Genomic DNA, 25,307 nt, shown 5'->3' with positions numbered 1-25,307 from the left:
CTTTTGCTACCATTTTCTTATTTTTGCTTTATAATAATATTAATGTTGTATTGTTTGTATGAGTCAGCGTATATTGTTTTTGAGCATCTACAAATTAATAGTTCTTTAATGGCACTAGATGGTTCTTTACTGGATTGTGTGGTTCCTCATAGAGCCATTGCTTGACAAAGAGACATTTTGTTTTGGGAAGGGTTCTTTATATATGAAGTTGGCTCTTCCTGCTTTGAAAAAAGTGCTAATATGTAGAAATTGAAACTCTTTAATGTATGGTAGGCTACCTCACAGGACACTAACAAATTAAGAAAAACTGGGTTAAGCCCTTGTGTTACTGGATGTAAAATCAATCCAATCTGTTATCATCTGTTCATGGCTATTGACCGTATGGAGCCTTTTACAGGTCTAAATAAATGAAGTTGTTTCTGTGGAACCTTCATGTGCATGTGTCTTTTGGGAACCAACTGGTTCACCTATGGCATCGGTCTGAATAACCATTAAGATCTCTTAATTTTTTTATTTTTAAGAGTGTAACGCGGCTGCCACAGTTAGCAGCTGAGGAGGAACGCCTCCAATAGAAAGCAGCACAGTGAGTGGGCACCTGCTTTGGTGATTGGCACAGGTGTAACTCAGATCTGAAGATGACTGGTTTGCTGGTGCCGAGCTAGTAAGTCTCTTTGCTTAAAGCAGCTGTCCAGGTGCAGGCAAAGCTGTACACATGGGTCAATGTAAAGCGGCTGCATTAAAGTACAGACATATTTTCACAATAAAACAGCCACCATATTCTCCTCTTATTAGTTCCCAGCTCCTCTTGGGGGATGTTCAAACACTCCCAAATCATGTTAGATATAATATTTCCAGTGTATCGTCTTCTAGCAGTCGTCTCTCACTGTTAGAGGGATTTAGGGGCCTCCTAAGTACGCATTTCAATTACCTCAACAAGCTTCTCCCTGTGCTTATGTATTATCAAGCTCTTCACCCATTTTTATTTCTATCACATTTTAATCACATCCTTTCACCAAAGGTAACCTGGAACACTGGCATATATTAAAATAGTTTTGATATATTTTTTTTTACAATAAATGACTTGCTCAGTGTCACACAATGACTGTGCTTTAAGACCAACAATCAAAACCAAACTGCTTCTGAGTTCTACGATAAGATGACATCACGTTACCAAAGATACTAACTAACATTTCAATAAAATGAAAATACAAATAATTGCAAAACATCTTTTCTTTCCATCCTTTACCTAAACCTAAATAATCTGATTTTAGGGTAAACTAAACCCCAAAGCATATCACCTCTGCAAGGCACTCACCGGCCCTTTATGGAACAAAACTTACAATGTACTTTCTGCATCTCACACTGTCCCCAAAAACTCAATTCACTCCAATTTAAGAAAATTTAACATACACAGTAACACTAAGAGAACACCATAATCAAATGACTGATGTCTTAAAAGTCAACAGTTGAAGACTCAAAAATAAAAGATAAATCCTTTTTGTGCATGAGATCAATCAATCAATCAACATTTATTTATATTGCACATATTCATACAAAAAAATGTAGCTCAAAGTGCTTTACAAAATGAATAGAAAAATAGAAGACACAATAAAAAATAAACATAAGTCAACATTAATTAACATAGAATAAGTAAGGTCCGATGGCCAGTGTGGACAGAAAAAACAAAAAAAAACTCCAAGAGCTGGAGAAAAAAAATAAAATCTGTAGGGGTTCCAGACCACGAGACCGTCCAGTCCCCTCTGGGCAATCTACCTAACATAAATGAAACAGTCCTCTTTGTATTTAGGGTTCTCATGGAAGGACCTGATGATGATGGTCACGTACACTTCTGGTTTCAGCCCATCAATGTTGGAGCATCATGATGCTTTGAGTAGGTGGTGGTGGCGCAGGTATAGAGTACAGAGATAACACCAAAGCTGTATTACTTAGATACCTATAATACATAACAACAATTAAACCTTCATAACTTTTACAGCAAAACTGCTGTTCTGTATGAAACTGTAACTTTTTTTCTTCCTTTTCAATATTGCTGAACTTTTTTTTTTTTGTTTTGTTTGGAGGCATTAATGTGTTTCAAATGCCATCTGTCAATAAAAATCTTATGGACTGAACATGAAGGATGAGCTCAAAACTGTAATGACACAGTAACTGATGACAGCCTCCGGCGCTGTGCTGAAAATACTTCGAGGCGGTATAGTGAAGCAAAAAAGGTCAAAGTGATGCTGTGCTGCAGTCACTTGTTAAATCATTACACTATAGAATGTTGGGAAAGGGAAACTGTTTGTGAAAGGGTTTCGAATATCTTCTATGATTGTATTGTAAAAGCAACTGCAATTTGGGCCTTTTGCAATTCACAATGATATTTACAAATGGCAACCCTCTCATTATGCTGTTATGAAGAAATGACATATTTAAAGGTCTCTGTGAGGCCTTTATGACCATTTTGTATGCCTACAACTAGCAATGAAAAAAGCAATAAAATAAGACATTCAGGTTAACAAATCAAGCAAAACACTGTTTTCAAAGCAAAAATGTAATTTCTATTTAGACTTGAGAACTAGCCTGCGTGATCCTTGTAAAGGATGCTAGATAGTGTCCTCCTTCCCTCGCTATTACGGAATTACAAGTGTAAATTGTGTAGTAGAACCCTAACCCAGGAAAGCATGATGAAATTGGTGATGAAGAATGTGATGTTATTAGATGTCATGCATGAACCAGCTTTGCTCTGATGTATCTCATAGTACTAATATCCCAATGTTGATATCTTGACTTATAAATGGAAATGATTTGTAATTTTGATCCAAGTGGAAGAGTCTGCACTACTATATTGCAGCACATGAGGAATGATGAGTACTTAACAGTTGAACTTCATTCAACAGAGAATGAGACACAAAAGCTTCAGATCATTTAGAAAATACCATACGTATATACTGTAAATATTTTCATATCATTTCACTCTGTTGGGACCTTGACCAAGGCCATGTAATAAAGCACAGGATAAATAAAAAAAGATCCACCCTATATGTAATGCAAAAAGATGAGTGGTCTATTGAGATTAATCCAAAAAACTGGGACTGACAGAAAGGGACAACAGCAGGCATTTATAGCGGGAAGGAAGTGTCATGAGGTCATCTGTGGGCACCGGTAGCGATGTCATCAGTAGGGGCTGGAAGTGAGGCTTTAGCTGGTCATTTCCTCAGAAGTTCTGTAGGAAGAGGAGAAGAAGCATTAATATTCAGTGCCAACCCCTGGTCTTGCGAGTCAATGTCCTGATTTGAACACTTTGACTGCTTCCCAAGCGCCCATGTGTGAAGGCCCTTAACCTGCAATTGCTCTGTCCTGGGTATGACGTTTACCTACATCCAGCTCTGTAAGCAGGTCCTCAAACTGGCAGGGAAAACTTTGGGGTTGATGGCAGGATTGGCACTCCAGCCACTGTAAAAAAACTCAGACTGTTTCCCCTCCATTTGAACTAGTGTGATGCTGAGGTGTCACGCATTGCACGGCTGCACTCGGGTCCTAATTTGGGATCCTGAGGTCGTTTCTTGCGTGGTGGGTCCGGCAGCGTGGTGTATCAGTGTTTGCTTCCAACAACTCCTCTCCTCATTTTACTAACATGTCAAAGGGATTTGTTCAGCAAACAATGATCATTAACAATGAGGATTTGGCACCATTACTATACAGTATGCTGAAAAAGTGGTACCTTTAGTCTTAACATGGAACAGATTCATACCCATCTGTACTCAAAAGCTGGACACAACCACATACCTGACCCACCATATATCCAAACAAGGTGCCATATTGTATGCTTTATGATTTGGCCCTTCTTAAAAAGTACAGCACATATAACTCGTGGTGTATAAGAGTGCCATTAATTGCCATGTGCATCATGTAATATTAGGAGACAAGGCTTTTTTCATTGTCAAAGCAAAGTATTCATGAAGTAGTCACTGAAATTTCTTTTCTCGTCAAACTTTAGCAATGTACATCATGCCTACATGCTAATTCATGTTGTTTTTTTGCATTTCTAGAGATGTACTGGCTTGTGATTCATTAAAGGATAAGTTTAGTACTTTTCAGTTCAAAGTTATTTCTTTACAAACATGGTGTATATGCATTTGAATTGAGAAATTGTGTTTTAAAGTTGACGGCATGGTGGCGCAGTGGGTAGGGCTGCTACCTCGCAGTTACGAGACCTAGGTTCGCTTCCTGGGTCCTCCTTGTGTGTGGGGGTACTCTGGTTTCCTCCCACAGTCCAAACGTGCAGGTTAGGTGCACTGGCGATTCTAAATTGGTGCCCTGCCCAGAGTTTGTCTCTTGCCTTGCGCCCTGTGTTGGCTAGGATTGGCTCCAGCAGACCCCCGTGACCCTATAGTTAGGATATAGCGGGTTGGATAATGGATGTTCTAAAGTTGAGTACTTTCTATGTATTTAAAAAAAATGTCTCGCCCAAACTGGTGCTTTCCAATGGAGTGTACGAGGCATGGAGGAAAAGCTTTTAAAAACTTACCAAATACATCAATCTTTTCAAGCCAAGAAAGTTGTCAAGCATTGGTCTGCCCCTTCCGTGTTTCTGACACTTATTTGTGACAACAAAAGGCATCTAGAAATAATCATTTTATCAAAAATTCCTGGTAATATTTTTTGTGTGATAAGGATACATTTTCTATTGTGTGAGTTTTCACATAAATACAGAAATAAATTAAAATAAAACAAACCATGTGGCACAAAAAAATGTCTTGATTTGAACTTTTCAGAGTAAACCACCACATGGAGGGATGAAATGTTGTTGTGCAAGATATTTTTCAAAATGTATAGAAAGTGCTTAACTTTAGAACATACTTTTGCATGGAAAATACATAAATGCAATGTTTGTGAAGAAATAACTTTGAAATTACCCAAATTGTCCTTTAAGAACTAAAAGCACTCATACAACCACCGACAAATGGAATATATTGTCAAGTAGTATGGTAGACTGTGGGATTTTTAGGGACATTCAAACCTCAATTTGATGTTATTTTGGAGAAATTAGATGGATAGGACTGGCATGCTTCATGGGGCCTCAAAGTTTGTCAAAGTTTTTCTAATGTTCTAATAATAATACATTGTTATATCATACATTCATTTTTTCTTTGTCACTCTATGAACATATTTTGTCCTTCTTGTACAACTACTAATGTCTTCATAACTGGCATAGTGCATTCTAATGGAGGTTGTTATTTGTATCTGGAAAAATGTGGCAGTCACATAGGGCCATAATTCTGTAGCTCTCATCTGGGCTGTGTTAAATGAAAGGAGCTGATCCTCGTCCAATTTGATTATCCTCCAAAGGCAGACTTTTTACTAGTGTTAGAAACTGAGTCATAGTACACTACTTGATTCTGCAATTTTGGCATTCAGGTTGACTTGATTCTTAAACAAGAAGCATCTCTATATATATAAAATCCAACGTCTGTCTGTCTGTAAGTATGTCTGTCTGCTTTTCATGAGAGAACTACTTAACGGATTTTGATAGTTTTTTTTTTTTTCTATAATTTGCTTGAACATTCCGGTTGATTTTGCAACCTCTCTCATCACGCTATCATAGTTTGGTTCTGGCAGCAATTTATTAGTGCGAAACCAAGAGACAGGCTGCGGGCCAAGGGGCGGGGGAAGCATTATGTCAGGAGTGGGGAGCCGGGCAGGGCCCGTTTGAGTCGGTGTACACCTCGCCAAGTGTTTGAGCGTACCCTGCCTCTGCTTAGCTAGCGATACCTGTTTGCTTAGCGGCCATTATCATCTAGATTTTTTTAAAGAGTAATGTTTGAAGTTTTTGAGAGAGAACGTGTGTTCTAGAGGGTAGCTGCTGATTTCCAGAGATCTTACGGCCACATGCTCTTCACCCCACAAGGGGCGCGCTCTCCCATCGGAGCTGAACACGATTAGATACAGTGACAACGTTTGACATTGGAGCGTACCTATTTTCTGCTTGGCCAGACATAGCTTCCCAACTTTTCACATTTTTGGCAAAGAGATCACAGCTACATTCTTGCTCCTGATAGAAAAACCAAAAATATTATATATGAAGAGGCCCTTGGATAAGAAAGCTATCAAAATAAATTCTTCTCAATACAAATTAAATTTTTTTAATGATTTTTAAAGTTTGTCCTGTTTCACTGCTACGCGGACGGAGCCACGAGGGACAGCCAGTACACTATAAATTACAAATGTTGGATGCTTGTAATTCATGTATTTTCATTCACAGGAGTTAACTTTCAGCCATTTAAAAAATCAGCATGAGAGGTTTGCTCCTGTCTTACTTCTGAAACTGATAAGATAGGTCTGAATCTCAGAAAGTGGATGACTGGATAAGCTGATAGATATACAGCACACATACACGATTACAAAAAATATTCTGAGTCAGTTAAAGACATAATAAATATAATCATATTATAATGAAACAACTAACAAATTGTTTCTGGCTCAGTTCCAAATATACAACAGTATTTAGACACCATGTCCTTACCACTCATCACCTTCTTATGACTGGTGGAAAAGGTCACCCACCCTTCAAACGTTGTTACAACAGTGGAAAAAAAAGAAGCTCCAGCATTGTGAAAGAAAAAGGCACCTTGAAAAATGTCTTTAAAAATATCTGAGTTCTCCTTAAATAACCCAGTTTCAAAGATTACGAAAAGGTTTTAAGACATTCAGTTCATTAACTTAGTGGTACTGCCAATTTAAGACAAAAGCTGGTTATTAAGGAAATCAGTGTCTAGTCTAAGGAATCTTTAAATGGCTTGACATTTTATATGAATTCAAATGGAAACAGTCTGGATTAGGAATGGAGTTCTATAATAATCAGCAGTCCTCTAATGAAGCACATAACTGCCTTAAATATGAGTACTGACCAAGAGATCTAATTCTTTTTGAAAGAGGTCTTTTAAGGTGACCTATAATTTAAGAGTAACAGTCTGAGGAACACAGCTGAAGAAACATGACGTTGGCCAAGTCAGAAACAGTGTCTCTGGCCCTGGTCCTTGTAGCCAGCCATTTGTTGTTCTATTCATTATGAAGAATTGTTCAGTTCATTTATTTTGCAAATTAAAATTTTCAAATTAATATGGTGTTGAGGTATCACCTGTTGCATGGCTGCGCTCGGGTCTTAATTTGGGAATCTGAGGTGGTTCATTGTGTGGTGGGTGCGGTAACATGCTGTATCAGTGAATACTCCCAACCTCCTGCTCCTCCTCCTCCTGTCATTGGATGGGAAGGAAATAGTCATCACCGCGTACAAAAACATAGGAAGAACCTGTTAGTTCCAGACAAAATGTTTTCCAGACAGGGATACAACTGGGATCCATAGGTTATGAAGAAGTGAAACTTCTGAATGAGAAACATTTAATAATTTACAGATAGATAGATAGATAGATAGATAGATAGATAGATCTTTATTAGTCCTCAGTGGGAAATTTGGCTTTTTATGAAAGCTTTTTAAATAAATAAATACATACTGTACATATATTTATAGTCAGAGTAAAGCATTTTGCAGATGTATTGCTGTTGGTATCAAGGAGCCCCAGTAGCATTTCATTACATACTTCTGCTGAATGATTTTTTGGCAGAAGGTCCTCAGTGTTAGTGTGTCAGAGAGAGGATGTGCAACATTCATTGTTCATAATGGCACTCAGTTTTGTTGTAATTCTTTTCTTTGCTACGACCTCCAGAGGGTCCGGAGTGCATCCCATAGCAGTAAGCAACCTGATTTCTCATGAGCACCAAGCACAGTGAAAGATCAATCAAAAAATTCAAATATCTAAATGTGAATAATATTTCTTAAAATAGTTGTTTAATTTTTTTTAGATTTTGAAATGAATTATGGTTCCCACAATACTCAATTGTATTTAGAAGTTTTGTAAATGTTATCTTATAAATTATAAAGACAAAGGTGCAGTATGTAAGTAGAAATAGTTTTTTATGTTGTAACCCTATTCCACATTGTCTGTATTATTCTTTATGACTGAAAATCAGATCTATTTTAATTGCTTTTTTCTTGTTTTCATTTTCTTTAACATATTTTCATAAAGTTTTCAAAGATTCAAAACTGTAAAACAAGGAATGGTCTGGAATGTGTTGGCAATCTGCAAGGTTATTACTGTAGCAATTTGTCTTAAGAGTAGAGAAGAGTGAAGCAATTCACACAAAATTGAATTCACAGCAAAAGCCAATGCTGCACTTAGCAAATAATTTTGCAAAATAAAATGATTAAAATGGATCTGATTTTCAGTCCGGATGGTTACTTCTATAAATTCAGCCAGAAGTTTATGTACTGTGGCGGATGGCCGGGTCCCATGCCAGCCGGGACGCCCCTTTGATGGGTATTCAGAATGAGCAGTCCTGGACGGTGCAGTACCTCCCCCTGGACGCTGGATCGCCACCCCCGTTTTGGAGCAGTGCCTCAGTCTCTCTCCATGAGTGCAACCGGAAACAGGTGATCAAGCAACCACCACTCAAGGGCCAGATTTGGGTGGAAGGAGGACAAAGCTGTATAGGAGTGGTGGTGGAAGAGAGAGGAGTGTGGTGATTTAGTGTTTAGTGCTTGGGACTGTGTTGTGGCTGGGGGGTTCACGGGGAAGACGTGCCATCCAGCTGAAGAAAAATAAAAGTCTTTTTATTTTATATGTGCCTCCCGTGTCAAGTCTGTGCCGGGTCGGGTGCAATATAGTGTCTTTCTTACAGTACTTAAAAGTCTTTGGATCCTAATTTTATGCTTGTCTGGAGTTTGCATGTTCTTCCGATGTGTTTTTTCCACATGAAATCTCACTAAATACAGAAAGCTTGTTCCCCTCCTCCTGTTGTTACCTAGCAACCACCCTTTCCTGTTTCTTGATTCTAGCAGTAAGGGTTTGCATTCTCCAAGTTTCACTTCTGTCTCTGTGTCATCTTTAGGATTGTGATTGTCAAGATTGTCATCATAACTGATAAAGTGATTGTCCTATTACCATAACAATCACATTACATATCTGAAGGTTCAACAAAATATCTAAACATGATTGGAAATGACTAGTGATTTTTTTTTTTACTACAGATTTTATTATTATTTAAATATTAAATGACAGGCAGATGTATGTGGAATTAATGAATGAACACCTCTAGACAAGAAATAGACACCTTTCATCTTGTGTCAACAGCATAAAATGGTATTTGTTTCACAATTTTTCTTGCAAAACTGTTTCACAAGTTGTTTCACTCATCACTAGTCATAACTTCATTCTTCATTCTAAAAGCTGAGCTTCCATCTCATGGAAGACGATGTCACACGAGTTCAAACTCAGAGGTCAACATAGGCAGCACATTGCTGACGCCATCTTGTTCTTACCTTTCATCCATGTCTGATTGAAGTGACTTTTGTTCCCCATGACCATGCACAAAACTGCTGCCTTAAAAAAGGGAGCATGATTAAAGAGATGTAAAGAGCATCAAATGTATCATTTAAAGACTACAGTAGAGCGAAAAAATATTGTAACAAAAAGTGTTAATTCACCTTAAACATTTTCAAAAATCATTCTGTCAAAGACAGGGACTGTCCTCCTCAAGACTGTGTTCTGTCTCCATTATTATATGCACTGAACAATGACTTAAGGCTGAACAATCACCATTGTTCCATTATGAAGGGTGCTGATGACATTATGTTGATGGGATGCATATCTGCAGATTTGAAAGACATTATTTTAACTAAGTGCACCGATTAGTAAATTGGTGTAATAACAACTATCTTACTTTGAACATCAAAAACACTAATGAAATTATATTTGTCCATAAGTCACAGAAATCTGCATGTTCACCCATTATTATTCTGCTTGAGGAGGTAGAAATAGTGACTGAATGTAAGTACTTTTGAACTATCCTAGATAATAACCTTTATATAAATATAGTATAAGTATAAAAAAACCATATACTCAAAATACAATCAGCACTTATTTCAATTTAGAATTGGACAAGGCCCTCATGCTGTCCTTTTATCGCGGTGTAATCCAGTCTCTTATCACCTTCAGCTTCGTTGCCTGAGTTAATTACCTGACAAATCAAAATATGAAACAAAGGGAGGATAGTCGCTGTAAAGACACACACATATGACTCTAGAAATATCTTTCTTCCAAATACCATGTCTTCATATTTACCATATAGACATTTCATATAAAAAGACAAGCTATCAATTGTGTACAAATGTAGTTAGCCATTAATGTGTTTTCAAATTATGTAAATATCTCAAGTAAGTTTTACCCTGTGAAGGCAAATTTCATGTTTTTGTGTGTTACAGAAGCTCCATATTTCTCATGGATTTCTTTTTTTTTTTACTGAATTTAAAGAGCTTCTGTATAAAGGCTAATTTTCCCCTTGGAACAAATAAAGTTCTATCTATCTATCTATCTATCTATCTATCTATCTATCTATCTATCTATCTATCTATCTATCTATCTGTCTGTCTGTCTGTCTGTCTGTCTGTCTGTCTGTCTGCCACCATCGCGTGCAGCCATGGACTAAACTGAATGAGGTGCCAGTTAACCTGCACACACCCACAGGGGCTAACTTAGAATGGTCATTCAACCTAAAATGTACATGTCTGAAATGAAAACTGAAGCATCTGAAGAAAAACATCCAGGCTCTTCACAATAACAGGATGCAGGAATTGAATCTCTGGATTCAGGAGGCAACATTACTAACCACTTCCCTACCACATCACGTCTGAAGGTACAAATGCAAGTTCTGACCAAAGTAATAATAAGATTATCAACCTTAATAAAAGGATAAGTATCTCTGTGTATTTGTGTGTCCATTCGGTTGCTCTGTCTCTGTTACATGCCATTTGGTACGGTATTCATAAAAGCAGGGCTAGTGTTTGTGATGTGCCATCTGCTGGAGTGAAAAATGCAATGCATTTTACTACTACTTTCAATAGATGGTGCACTGCAAACTTGGATCTCAGTCTGTCAAAAAGAATGTTTTATTGAATTGACTCCTTTGAGAACCTGGGTTATTTTACTAGTGCAACTTAACATGAAATGTCTGAAAAAACAAGTAAAACAAAACAAAGCAGACAGTATAAAAGTTTCTGGTTTTCGACATTGTGTTATTTTATGAGCCGGGTGTGCTGCTGAACAACTATTAGTCTGTAATTACTTCCCACTCTGATTAATATTGTCATTCAATATAAAAAGAAGTCAGTTGCCTCAAAGTGCACTGAGATGCTTCCAGATATCTGCAATGCATAAATCAGAGAACAGCAATACCCCCCGAGAAATAAAGCCTAACAGAAAAATGTATTACTCTCCCAACCTTGCACTTATAAGGTTTTCAAAATGTAATGCCATGAAAATGCCAGCAAAAGTAAAAGTGACAAAAAAACTGAATGGAAAATAATAAGCACTGCGCCAGAAGGCAGCTTGCTACAAAATCTGCTGTCTATACCATCCTACACATTGTTTCAGTCCAAGTAAACAAACAGAAGTAAAGCTGTTGCATACTCTTTTCTTGTTTTCACATTGTTTGACATTTAAATGGATTTATGATTTATTTTGTGTAAAAACAGCCCACAGGCTGCTAAAGCAAGGACTTGGATTGGTGAAAAGTTCTTCAAAAAAACTGAGCCTTGAAGTTGTTGTTAGGAAGGTTTGTGCCTAAGTTGTCTTTTATTCTTTAAACTCTCAGATGACATTACGGCCATGAAGAACTCTTCTGCAGAATATTTTTTTTTCTGACAAAGCTTACACCCTGGATTATTTCCCAGGTCGTTGAGTTTGATTTATAGGGATGTTCTCCACAGTCTTTTTTTTTTCCTCACACCAGCCAAAGACATACTGTATTGTCAGGTTGACAGATGACACCAAACTGGCTAGATGTGGGCAAGCGTGTGGGAATGTGTCAGCTTCTGGACTAGAGCCTGCTGCTTCTGTGAAAGGCTTCCGCTCTCTGTTTGACCTCATTCAGGAAAAGGTGTGTTTCTGAATGTTGGGATGGGAATAGAGTTTAATGTGTTTGTTATGAATATTTGAACATGCTCATTAGAGGAAGACTTATTACTAACGTCAAAGTTCAAGTATAGCACCCCACATCTTGCAAACCTTACCTCTGAAGCCAAACTCTCAATCCAGCCATGTACAGTAGCTATTCATTTGCTGAACACTTAGGTAAACAGTGCAGTATGGTGGCTAAACTATTAACTATACATTCATAAGATTCTGGTTTAACTTTTATCTATTATTCATTTTAGTCTGGCAATGGCCCAACAGGCTTTAAAAATCTGAGAAAACCAGTTAGCTGGTCTGATTGTGACACTCACTCCCAATACACTTTTAGAAACTAATGATGTATTTGCATTATTCATATTCATTTTATTTTTATCTCACATTTAGGAACACCTAAAATTATAAATATTTCACCACATCATGTCACTTGCAGAGTTTCTCTGATGATTCTGCACTAATGGGGTGTATTGACAAAGTGGGATGAGACAGATTATGGCAGATGTTTGTTTCATAGTGCAAAGAGACTTGTCCACAACTTAAGATCAGCAGAACCAAAGAAACTGGTTATTGAGTTGTGCAGCACAAAAAGCCCCTGTGGACTGCTATAAGTACTTGGAGGTCCGCATTAATGACAGGCTGTACTGGTCTCGTGACACAGAGGAACTTTGTAAGAAAGGGGCAGAACAGAATCTTTTTACTTTGATTGGGTGATGGGGTCAGACATTATCGAGTTAAATTCATATTCTGATTCTTTGATGTTCAAAATGTTGAGAATAATTCATTTTAGCGGGGTGTCTACATTTGAGTCTGTGTGAAAACTTATGCACAACGATAACTTCCAAAGAAATTGACCTATCTTTTTAAAACAAGTTGCATTGTGATTGTCTTGTTATAAGCTCCAAACCTATTTTTTTTTTGGTCCAGTAATTATTTCCTTATCCTTCAAGAATGGCATGACCTCTTCACAACGATAACTGCTGTAGAAGCTATTTAAATTAACTGGTATTTTTGCAGTATACAATGTTTAGTCATAGGACCAGGCCTAGTGAATTGCAACATGTTTGCAGGAATAGTTGGTTATTTAAATATAAGTGTATGTGAATGCAAGAACACGCGCTCACGTTCTCAAAGAAGTTTATAAGTGAAGACAACTGACAGCTTGCCATACCAGAGCATATGCTAGATAATGAAGAGAATACAATGAACGCACACACACACACACATACACACACTTAGGTCTATGTGCATGGCGGCATTAAGCCAATCTGTCAATCTATGCAACTTGTTTACTTCATTTGACCCAATGTGTTTAGTTTCAAATTATTGAAGTTTTTCTTCCTTCCTTCCTGTTCATTTTACTCTACATTTATTTGTGCACATAATAAATATACATTAATTTTCTTGATTGTATATTATTGCACAGTACAGTACAATCAAGTGAATTGTATTATTAAATCTTCCATGAAGTGATTACCTATGGAATCACTTAAAATCAAATTTACCATTTTTTGCTTTAGAAACTCTATTCCTTTAATATGGCTAGTAACATCCTTTGCATGTTCTCTAGCTCTGTGGCAGCCAGTGTGATTTTGTAAAGTGTGATGTTCTGATCTAGTAACATCACTTCAAGAGAGACCTACAAACCAACAAGCTAATTAAAAAAGACAGGCTGAGTTATGGGACACACTCTGCACCGTTTGGAGGTGGTAGAGGAGGAGATAAAGAAGACAAAACTGAGTGCCATTATGAGCAATGCTACACATCCTCTCTCTGACACACTAACACTCAGGGGTTTCAGACAATAAACTTATTCAACATAAGTGGGTGAAGAAATGGTTGCTTGGGCTCCTTCATACCAAAGGTAACACACCTGCATGATTCCTTACAGTGACTGCATTCATATCGTTAGTGAAGTCTCAAGTTGTTTTCTTCTTATTATTTGTAATTCTTATGTGTGTGTTTGAGGGAAGGTTCTTGCTGCTGCTGTTTGTTATAACATATTTTTGAGCATCTGTAAAATGTATAATTCCCCTTGAGGTATCTATCTATCTATCTATCTATCTATCTATCTATCTATCTATCTATCTATCTATCTATCTATCTATCTATCTATCTTGCCAGTGATGCAGTGATTAGCATTTTGGATTTCTATCCCATATCCAGTTGCTATCTGTTATCTGACCCTGAACATGTTTGAGAAAGTTACCTTTATTTTCTGTGTTTTAAATGATTATGGCTTTCCTCAAATTTCATAATTCTGTTGAAAGTTGTTTGCAGTTTTCCAGTTTTGATATGATGATTGCTCTTACTGCCAATGTATTTTAAAAGAGTTGTGGCTAATACACCTTAAAGTGTTTTAAAAGTCACATTTCACCTTTCATTTAACAGGCATCAGTAGCACATGCAAGTAAGAATTTCACAGTACTTGGATTTATCTTTACAGACTTAAAAACAAATCTTTAGAGACTGTACTTTTTTCCTATTGCATGCACATCTATGTAAATATGTACTTTTTTCAAAAAATCTTTGGTATGCAATGTTTTATTTATTCTTTATTTCTAATTTGTTTTTCTTTTTTGTTATTTTTATTATCTTGCAAAGCACTTTGTACTAAATCCTTTGCATGAAAATGTGCCATAGAAATGTGACTGTTGTCATTGTTGCCCTGCACAAATAGGAATAAAAACCTGTAACAACATCTAATCTCTGCTCAAATAAACCAAAGAAACAAGGATAAAGCACAAAAAGAAGAGGCAAAAACACTTTGGTTATGAAAAGTAAACAAAAGAAGGTGAAAATTGGAAGTAAAAATGGATGGCGCTGTATTTTTCAAAGATAATGTACAGCTGGCTGGAGTAAATATGAGACGAAGAAAGTCTAATTGCCGATGCAGAGTCTGTATCAGTGTTAGTCATTCTGCTCAGGTTTCAGATAAATGTATCCTTCTCTCTGGAGAGCAGGGGCAGTATATTGGAGATGGTCGGCTCACACAGAAATGCGGTTAGCAGGATCAGAGACAGAGTTATTCTCAGGGACTGCTTAAGTATTGTAACAGTCTAAAAATGATTTGATTGAGCATACTGAGCAATATCAATCTTTACTAAGAAAGAAAGGGTGTGGGGTGTGAATACAGGTGCATTAGGATTAAAGGATGTGTTCAAATTCAGTCATACCGGGACAAAAACTGGAGAAAATGAATAAATGCCATGCTTGATGTGGAGCACTTTCACAAAAGAGGTTATCATCTTTCAAGTCTTCTTACTCATTTGGCAGTAAAAGCGTATAACAACACGCAATTACTCCGGCGCTGAGCCACTGGGTGTCTTAAGTAGTTGCGTTGTTGGCATTCAAAAGAATTTTCAAAAACAAGAGGCAGGGTTGGGTTTGCTCAGTCTGCAGAAAACGGCTGACTCACTAACAGAGGCAGCGCTTATCTCTAGAGGCAATCCCTTTGCAAGAACAGAGCTGAGGCATGCGATTCTAGCATAGAGCATCACTCCCAGCCTTAGTTGTGGGATGAAAACTTCAACCTGCTGTAGCGCCGGATGAAAAGGGAGAATCAGCAGAAGGTAAGCTTTGTCATTCAGTGCGTGGGCTGCTGCTGGGATTGCATTCGCGTTGCCAGTGTTTAGTTGACAGAGATTGTAAATGCCTTGTTAAAATTCAAAGAGGAGAAAAGGAAAACAAAACTATTTCTGAAATGCTGTAAGGATATTCTTATACGCTTTAAATCACAAAAGCTGTTCTTTCTATTTTTTTGAGTCTGTAAACTAAATAGTTTTCTGTAGAGCATTTATAAACACTACATATTAACTTTACTGTATAACTGTATAATGTATACCTTTTTGAAAATTATATTGATCATACACCAAAATACTATGTATTTGCATTTAACCTTGATTAGTTTTTCTATGTTTATAGATATTTATTAATTTATGTGTAGAAAATTATATATTCTACCTCGCATGTTCAATCTATTATACAGATTACATTATCTATCTATCTATCTATCTATCTATCTATCTATCTATCTATCTATCTATCTATCTATCTATCTATCTGTCTGTCTGTCCGTCTGTCTTGTGTGTTTTTCTACATATTTCAAGTAAGTTTTGCATAATAGTCTCCTGGTTAAATGCAAAAAAAGGTATTTAACATATTTTTGCAAAATGAATACAGTAGGTGGCTGCAGAACATGAAAATGGGATCCCTTATAAACGGGAGCCTAACTATCGCTGCAGGCTTATTTTTGCTAAATTGCCATGCACCTCGATGCATTTTACTACTGCCTACCTAACAGTTCATTTCATTTTAAACAAGAGTACAAATTTTGCCCACTACTATCCAGATCCTTATTGGTCTCTGCGGATAAGTAATGAGGTTCCTCTATCTTGGAGGCAGAAGTGAGAAAGAAAGCTTTTTTAGAGCTTGTCAGAATTCAAGGCACAAAATGAGCAGAGCTGCTAAATGCATTGCTTTGCTATTTTAAATTCAGCCCCTTTACTAAAAATGAATGCAAGCTGAGCAGCCACTTAGTTGCATCGTAAAGATATGGAAGTCTAGCCAGTGTTAGCCACGTTTAGTCCTTTCCTGAAAGGAACTGTTTAGTAGCTTTCATTCATTTGCAGGGGTCGGAGCATTTTGCATAAAAGTATGTCTCTTATTAGTCGCATTTCAACTGTAAAAGAGCAATCAGTGGAGAAAATGCATTATCCAGCATTTATTTTAAAATGTGCTGTTTATCAAATACATTTTACACGCTTTTTAAGGTCATATGATAAATGTGTTGAACTGGAGAAATGAGCACAGGTGCACATGAATCATTCATTAGATGCTAAGTCAAGTGACAGTCACAACCTCCCCTGAAAACAAACAGGTGTAAGGATTTAATTGTTAAGGCGCCTAACTTTCGTGTCTAGTGCTGAAGCTGTGACGCCAGAAAGAAGGAAAGATGTGCATTTGCATTATTATTGTCTAATCCAGATTGTGCTTTACTCTTAGGGAATATGAATATTTGATCCCCATCTCACCCAACAAGATAAAATTGAATGGCTAAGGAGAGTGCATTTACAGGTGGCTTATCTGTCTTATTTGCATTTTAAAATAAGCAGATAAAAAAAAAACATTTCATAAAAGACAGAAATCACATTTTTTAAACTTTTATTGTTTAACACACATTTCAGGGGAAGGATAGGGCCAGTTCTCTATAACAGTATTCTGTGTATAGAATAAAAAACTAATGGCAGCTTACTGAATGAAATCGTCAGTCTTTTGAACATCCAAAGACAACCATTCATCACACATTGTATTCATTTGTGTGGCTTCTTCACAGGCCGTTCTCATTCAAGAGGGATCTTTCGTTAGTGAAATAAGCAAAAGAGGAATCAATAAACTGCCATTTTTCTAATCTAATCATTCAAACATATAACTTCTAAGAGGAGAAATTGATACACATTACATAATATAATGTTCTCAGGTCCACTCAATCCATTTTAAGATAGCAGGGCAGGAGGCTGTTAGGGCAGAATCAGGGGCAGGGGAGGAAGCAACCCTGGATGGGGTGAGAGTCAAGTTAAACATAATAAAATTTACTTCATAAATAAATATACATCTGAGATAACTTATTCTGATGAAATGCTAGTACAATGTATTTTAAATATGGCACTTTATTTGAAAAGTTATTGTTTTAATATTCTAGAGTCTAAAGGAAATACTGTATATAATAACCATAATTTGTCACATTTTTATTAACTCCAATCCTTTGGTTAATTCTTGAGGTGTTTATCTCTTACCATGATCTATTCATTGTGATGACTGTGTAACAAAAGTATATCTTACATTGTTTTTAATCACTTTAAAATAATATGCCTGTTACTATAACTGTTATTTTACATTTTTGTATTATTTTGGACTTGATTCTTATCGCATATGTTCTGTACCCATCTTAATTATTGCACTTCATATTGTTAAATGCAGGTAGCATGATGGCGCAGTGGTAACATTGCTGCTTCATAGTAATAAAGGCAGGGGTTTACATCCCTCATGCTCCCTGCATGGACTTTGCATGTTCTCCCTGTTTCTAGGTGGGTTTCCTCCCACTGTCCAAAAGACATGCATGTTAGGTGAATTGGCAATGATAAATTGACCTGTGTGTGTGTGTGTGTTCACCCTGTGATGGACTGGCTCCCCGTTCAGGGTTTCTTCCTGCCTTGCCCCCTATACCAGCTGGAGTAGGCTCCAGCCCTGCTGTAAAATTGGTCTGGACTAGGTGGGTCAGAAAATGACAATATTGTTAAATGCATATGATGGTTTCTTATTTATAAATACAATGGGTATATACATAAACATATATTTGACCTTTTAAACAATGATAAAACACAGAAGGAATGAGGGTTGGTTCCATAGGATGCCTCATTTAATTGTAATGTCCAAAGGCTAAAGATGGCAAAAAAAACAACAGGTGGTTGTCGTTTCAAAATAAAAGTTCCTCAGAAGAGCACAGCTCTGATCTCCTCCAAAGGCAGTCCAAGTTTGAATGCTGACTTCTGTTTGTTGATTGGTTTAAATATCTCCTCTATCAGAAGGGGAAAGGCTTTACAGATATCAGATGTGACCTCAGTGGTCCTCAGGGCTTTTTCATACCTTCAGTCTAAAGAAGCAGGTGGAACACATGTTATAGCGACTGTGCCACATTTGATTCCTTCCTTGTATTTGTCCAGCACAAACCCATAAACACTCTTGTTTATTGTTTGCTTTACCCAAAGTGACAGAATATTTGAGATACAATCAGTTGCATTTCTTTTCCAATTGAAGCACAGGCAGGTGAAGTTGACTTGCTCATGGTCACACAGTGGTGTCAGTAGTGGGATTTGAAGTCTAATATCTTAACCACTATGCCACACTGCCTGGCTTTTCTTCTAGAATGAGTATGATCTAATTGGGGTGCAGCAATATAAATTAGAGCAACTAATAGTATTACAAGTACAGTACTCAGAATCTAGGACCACAGTTTTGTAATCATAGTAAAGTGTTTTATCGCCACAAACAACTATCCATATATTTCGCCATATATCACTGTGCACACAATGCAAATACTTTCAAAATGTCAAGACACTACTTTTAAGATCGGAGCCGATTGTGTGATTTTGCTGAGATCTTTGCTGAAAATTATGAGGAGGCACATGTTAGAGTACTAGGGTATTTTTTTCTCAGGAGAAAAATCTGAGAAGCATAAGACAAAAGACAATGCCTCCATTTAATTTATTTCTGATCTATAGTTGTCTAAGAGAAACCAAAAAGATATTAAGGAGAATTTTTGCTTTGATTTTTCATTCATAGTCATGAATTTCCCCACGGGATTAATACAGCTTGATCATACCTATTACATTTCTTTATTGTTATGAAAGGGCTTTCGTGAGCCACATGCTTTATTTCTACACCTAAATCTCCTTTCAAGTATATCTGTGCTTTCCATTACTAAAAAAAAACACACAGTCTAGCCCATTAATGAATTGAAAAGCAATAATCTGAAAGGCCACATTATTATTATTATTATTATTATTTTTATTTTTTTTTTATTCATTTTATTACAATCCATACAAAGCAATCAAGTTTTTACAAAGAGAAGAATTATGTTAAGAACAGATCGATCCCCACCCTGAGAGAGAGAGCAAGCCAAGCGTTTAAATTTAAGGCTTGTAAACATACCTAAATTAATAAATTCTCTGTGCTTTATGAACTTATTTTAAAATATTACTGATTAGATCCTGCCATGTTTTGAAAAAAGTCTGTACGGATCCTCTAACTAAGTATTTGATTTATTCCAACTTCAAATAATATAACACATCGGTTTTCCACTGACTTAAAAGAGGAGAGTTTGTGTTCTTCCAGTTCATCAGAATAAGTCTGCGTGCCAACAGTGTAGTAAATGCAATCACAATTTGTTGGCCACATTATTAGATACACATTTCTATGAGTGAGTTGGTTCACCATTTGCTTTCTGAATAGAATGAATCCATCAAGGCATGGGAGAAACAAGTTGGAAAGTTACAGAGGAAGCGGAGAGCTGCTTATCTCACAGTGTCCCGTAGATGTTGCAAATTAGCTGGAGGTACCATTATTGATGATATCAATCTGTTGTCATGTTTCCAAAAACTTTCCATAACTTTTATACATTTGTAATGTTGAGAATCATTCTGTTGATAAAGCTCATTTTCAGATGGGTACTTTTCTACCTTCAGGGGGTGAACCTGATAAACAAATAAGTTCAGATGTCTTGTGATATTCAAACATTGCCTTTCTTATATCAGAGAACCTTCTATTTCTCAGGAAAAAGTCACCAATGCTATTATACCACCATTACCTGCCTGCAGTACTGGGACCTTTCAGGATTGATCTATCAAAATGTTTATATTCTCTGCATACTTATTGTCCTTGTAGCAGCAGAGATTTGCAGCATGTGGCCATTCATTTCCATGATGTTTGTAGAGGTGCATACATCTATGCATGTGTCCCTGTGTGCTTTTAATTTTACACACATTCTGTTGGGACTTGCTTTAAAAATAGCAATGTGTGCACTTGCTTTGTCAGAGATCAAGTAATCTGTTACATGAGAATGGCAGTAAGTGGACACTCACCATTATAAAGGTCAAACTGAGGTCAAGGAGTATAATGAATTGTCTAGATTGTTTAGCATAGTATGAGCCCCATTACTCTTCTTGCATCCTTTAAACAGTATGCCCAATATTCTCAATGGGTTTCACCTCAATGTGAAATAATGCAAGCATCACCGCCTCTGATTTACTGTATATCCACATTGTCATCTTCTTAATAGAAAGTCCACTGTAGTTCACCAATACTCACCCTAACAAAGGTCTGGCCATTTCACTTTATATGTGCATATCATGTGCTTGAGTCTCACATACATGAGGTTCTAGTAAACCAGCATTTAGGCTTAAGACCTTCTTAAGTGATTGTGTTCAAGATGGCTCATGGAAATTCCAAAATCAAAATAAACATAAAAATGAGCTGGTGTGCAGCCACCAATGACACACCAACTAAAGGAAAACACACTCGATTCTCTGAATTCCTAGTAGTTTGATGTTGAATTCACAATTCAGGCTTTTGAAAATGTGAGCATAGAAATTTCTGATTTCAAATGTAATGTGTCAATTGAAGTGTGAGTTGTTTTAATGGTGCTGTATTTAATCAAACACGTCAGAATTTCTTTATTTGTAATCCATAAATTGCCTTAGTACTCAATAGTAGCATGGAAATATTTGAATGAATTGCAGTCTCCCAAATGAATAGCAAATTCAGGATCTCTGGAACATAATTTTTTGTCAAAAACACATTTTTCCAGTAAAGCTCAATTCAGTTTTATTGTTAAAGCTGATGTTTCATGTCTCCTGTTTTCATGACATAAGACCATCTGTTTGCTATTGATTTGCATGTATGAGATGAGCACTTTCTAATCTGTGAGATGCATACTCAGAAATACAAATCATCCAAAGTGTGATACTGTGTCTTTTATTCTTGTGTGAAATGTATATTAAGGAACTGGGCTATTAATCTTGTTTTAATGGTTATCAGTGTTAGGATTTATGACTTGCTTATTTCTCCCTCAAAATTTACGACGTAGAAATGAACCAAAGGACGGAAGAGAGCTCTTTGCTAAAGTTTTATTAATTCAGCAAATGCAGTAGGATTACCTAATATAAATTAACATTCCCATACTCGCTTTACAAAATTCAGAAGGCAGTAACAGAAGTCTGGAGTCTAAGCAAGTAGCGTCCAACTGAAGGCTGGGGCTGACTTTGGACAAGGCACACTGATGTTGCAGGGCACATTCAATACCTAAAATCTTTACTAAATTTTTAAGACAATGTGATAATCAAATATGGCTTTGAAAGAGATAAAAAAAAATCTTTTAATTCAGCATTTGCAATTACCACTTAGTTAATTGTACATAAGTAGGGGGCTCTGCCCCTTGCTTGCTTCGTTCGCCAACCCCCGTGTTGGCGCAAGGCGGTAGCCACTTCTCTGCTCTGCCGCTCGCGTATGGGAAGGCAGATGTATAATTTAAGCAGATTGTTATTTTAATGAGAATTGTTAGATGTGCATAACAGACCTAACTATTTTACATTATATCGAGTAATTAACCACAGTAAAAAATAATAAAACACAATAAATTGGAAGAAAATGATGTTTCATGTTGAGTTAGAGGTACTCGTTGTGTTATATGTTTTTTTTTTTTTTGTTCTGTTTGGCTTTGAAATTAACACGCAAATACTTTTTAAACTTACACTTTTACTGTAAAACTTCAGTAAAAACAATATTTGGAATTACCTTTTTGTCAATATCGCTTTGAATTTTGATTCACAACGCAATGTATAACTGCCCGTGAGTGAATATTGTTTCTTTCTCTCTAATATATAAACCGAGTTTTTCGAATGTTTGTCCCTGTGATTTGTCAATTGTCATAGCAAAAGCTATTGTAACGGGAAACTATAAACGTTTTAATACAAATGGCATATCAAGATCTCCTTTGGTGTCTAATGTTTTCCGTGAAAGATGTACTACATTACCTTTCTTGTCTCTTGTTAAAATTTTTCATGTCAGAATTGTTTGAACAATTTTGAATACAAATAATCTTATTGTATAGCCCATCACTCATACATAAATTATGCAATAACATTATGATACATCCTTCTTTCAACAGTTACGGTTAACTGTTGTAGATATTCTATGGGATATTGTAAGTTGATGTTTTCATCTTCCACAACATCACCACCAACTGTTTGAGCATAGTCTATCGATACTTATTTAACCAATTTGCCGTGTAACCAATTGACAATTTTCGAGTAAATTTGTTTGAGTTCATTGTTTCCCGGTACTGTACTCATTTCTTCTGTTGATAACCCTTTGGGATAAAATTCTTCATTAAGATTTGGACATAATAAGTCTTCTTTTATTGGGAACTTAAAATGAGGAAAACATAAAAATTTATAAGAGCTAAGAGTGAGAAAAGCATTCAGACGAATGAGAGATGAGAGTACCATAAATGGTTGAGAGGAGGGCGGGACTTAATAAAATCTTTCGGCAATAGTTTCGTCTTGTCTCATCTCAAGATTTGTTTTTATAATAGAGAGATATGGTAATTCAAAAATCAATCAGAAAAATTAAAAAGAGAAATTAGAATGTTTAAAACCTTACAATGCATAAGGATATTATCCTCTTTAGGCAATATGTTGCACTATGTTGCATCTCTTTTTTAAAATTATTTTACAGTTTTGTGAATATTATTGTGAATAGTGATGAATGAAACAATTTGCATAAAACCAAATTTGCAGCGAAACTAGGTGTTTCATTTCTTAAAACAAAAAAAAAAAAACATTCACAGAATGAATTGCATTAAACTTCTAAAGAGATTCACGGCAGTCACACTAGAAGGAAGGTGTTTATTTCCTGTCTGGAAGAATTTTCATGGATTATTTCTGAAAGCATTTGTCTGTCATTTAGTACTGAAATAAAACTCTCTAGTGAAACAAAAAAAAAAAACCTGAAGTGTGCATAACCTCAACTAGGACAATGCAATTGCAAGGTAACAGCAGATGGTGGTGGGGTTTGGAAACAACGGCTTTCTATGCAGTGAGATTTTGCTGTGGAGAAAACACTGTAATGTAGAAGATGGTGTGTTTGGCGTGGAGAATATGCAGCATATCATATTTTTGAAAAATGTCATGCACTTTAACATGAGTGACAGGCCTGAATAGAATTGATTTTGCCAATTCATTGTGCCTTAAAAACATCCAAAAACTCTTTGATGAATTTTGTGCTTCACAACTGCAAAATATCCTGTAAAACAAATTTAATGTCACTTTTGAGAAACTGTATTTACATCAAAACTTGCCTGATTCATCACTAACTGTGAGTCTTCATGTCTTTACTTTGAAGTCATGACCACTGGTAACACCTTGTTTTTACACTCATGTGTATCAGCATATAATTTCACTTGTAACAAAAGTGATGAACTTTATTTTTTCTTAATGGAGAAATTTTAAAATGAAAATGAATTAAAAGACAAATAATTTGCCTATAACCATTGAATCTGTGTTTTAAATCTGCAACTTGATTTGACTGTGAGATTATTTACCTTATTGGTTTTGATATTTGGCTCTTATGGCATTCTTTTAGCAAGCAGGCCCTTATCTAACTTTAATTTAATAATATTAGTCTTTACTACTACAGATTAATCTAACATCTTATTACTCTGCCTTGCAGTTAGATCAAGGCTTAGGCTATTGAAGACCATTTCATAACATATCATATGTGCTAAAAATGTAAAAATACTAAGATTTTCAGTTTTACATATTACACATGTAATTCCACCCATCCATTATTCAACCCGATATATCCTAACTACAGGGTCATGGGGGTCTGCTGGAGCCAATCTCAGACAACACAGGGCACAAGGCAGGAAACAAACCCTGGGCAGGGCACCAAAAATTTCACAGAATAAATTGTATTATGCTTCCAAGGAAATTCATGACTGTTGCACCAGCAGAATGGTGTTTAGTTCCTGTCTGGAAGAATTTTAACACAATTAATCTGTAAGTGTCTGTCTTTCATTCAGTAATTAAATAAAGATCTCTAGTGAAAAGTGTGCATATCCTCAACTAGGATGATGCAGTTGCAAGGTAACATCAGGGGTGTGTTTTGGCATCAACTCACTCTGACAAAATTTGTCTTTAGAAATAGCGGTAGGCTCTGTGTGCATGAGAGATAACTACCAATGAATGGTTAAACAGAAGTTCAATCTCTATACATATAAAATCCCACGTCAGTCTGTCTGTATGCCTGTCCACTTTTCACGAGAGAACTACTTAACGGATTTAGACAGGGATTTTTTCTATAATTTGCTTGAACATTCCGGTTGATTTTGCGACTTCTTTCATCGCGCTAAGTATCATAGTTCAATTTATTTTTGCAAATCCGGGAGAGATGCAGCAGGCCGAGGGGACTACTAGCACTAACATGCTAGCCTCGGGGCGTATCTTACATCCGCTTACCTAGCGAACAAGAGAACTACTTAATGGATTTAGATTGGGTTTTTTCTAGGATCTGCTTGAACATCCTGGTTGATTTTGTGACTTCTCCCATCACGCAAAGAATCATAATTCGCTTGCAGGAGTGATATATTCATGCTAATCCGAGACAGAGGCTGCAGGCTGAGTGGAGGGGGAAGAGTGACGTCAGGAGTAGAGAGCTGGACAGGGTCCC

The 25,307-nt window shown here is 36.5% G+C and overlaps 1 protein-coding gene across 4 annotated transcripts in view; it reads left to right on the top strand.

The window, feature by feature from the left end:
• frmpd4 (FERM and PDZ domain containing 4) overlaps positions 1–25,307 on the top strand; it is a 787,881-nt gene that overhangs the window by 303,457 nt on the left and 459,117 nt on the right. Inside the window, exon 1 of one of the 4 annotated variants that reach the window (XM_039743626.1) lies at positions 15,440–15,595. The exons of the other annotated variants lie outside the window; for them this stretch is intronic. The gene's annotated coding sequence lies outside the window, so the exon portion shown is untranslated. Of the gene's footprint in view, positions 1–15,439; positions 15,596–25,307 lie in introns of those variants that run through there. 4 annotated transcript variants of the gene reach the window in all.

The sequence above is a fragment of the Polypterus senegalus genome, chromosome 2, assembly GCF_016835505.1.
Source record: "Polypterus senegalus isolate Bchr_013 chromosome 2, ASM1683550v1, whole genome shotgun sequence".
Classification (NCBI taxonomy): domain Eukaryota; kingdom Metazoa; phylum Chordata; class Cladistia; order Polypteriformes; family Polypteridae; genus Polypterus; species Polypterus senegalus.
This window is presented reverse-complemented; position numbering and strand designations above follow the sequence as displayed.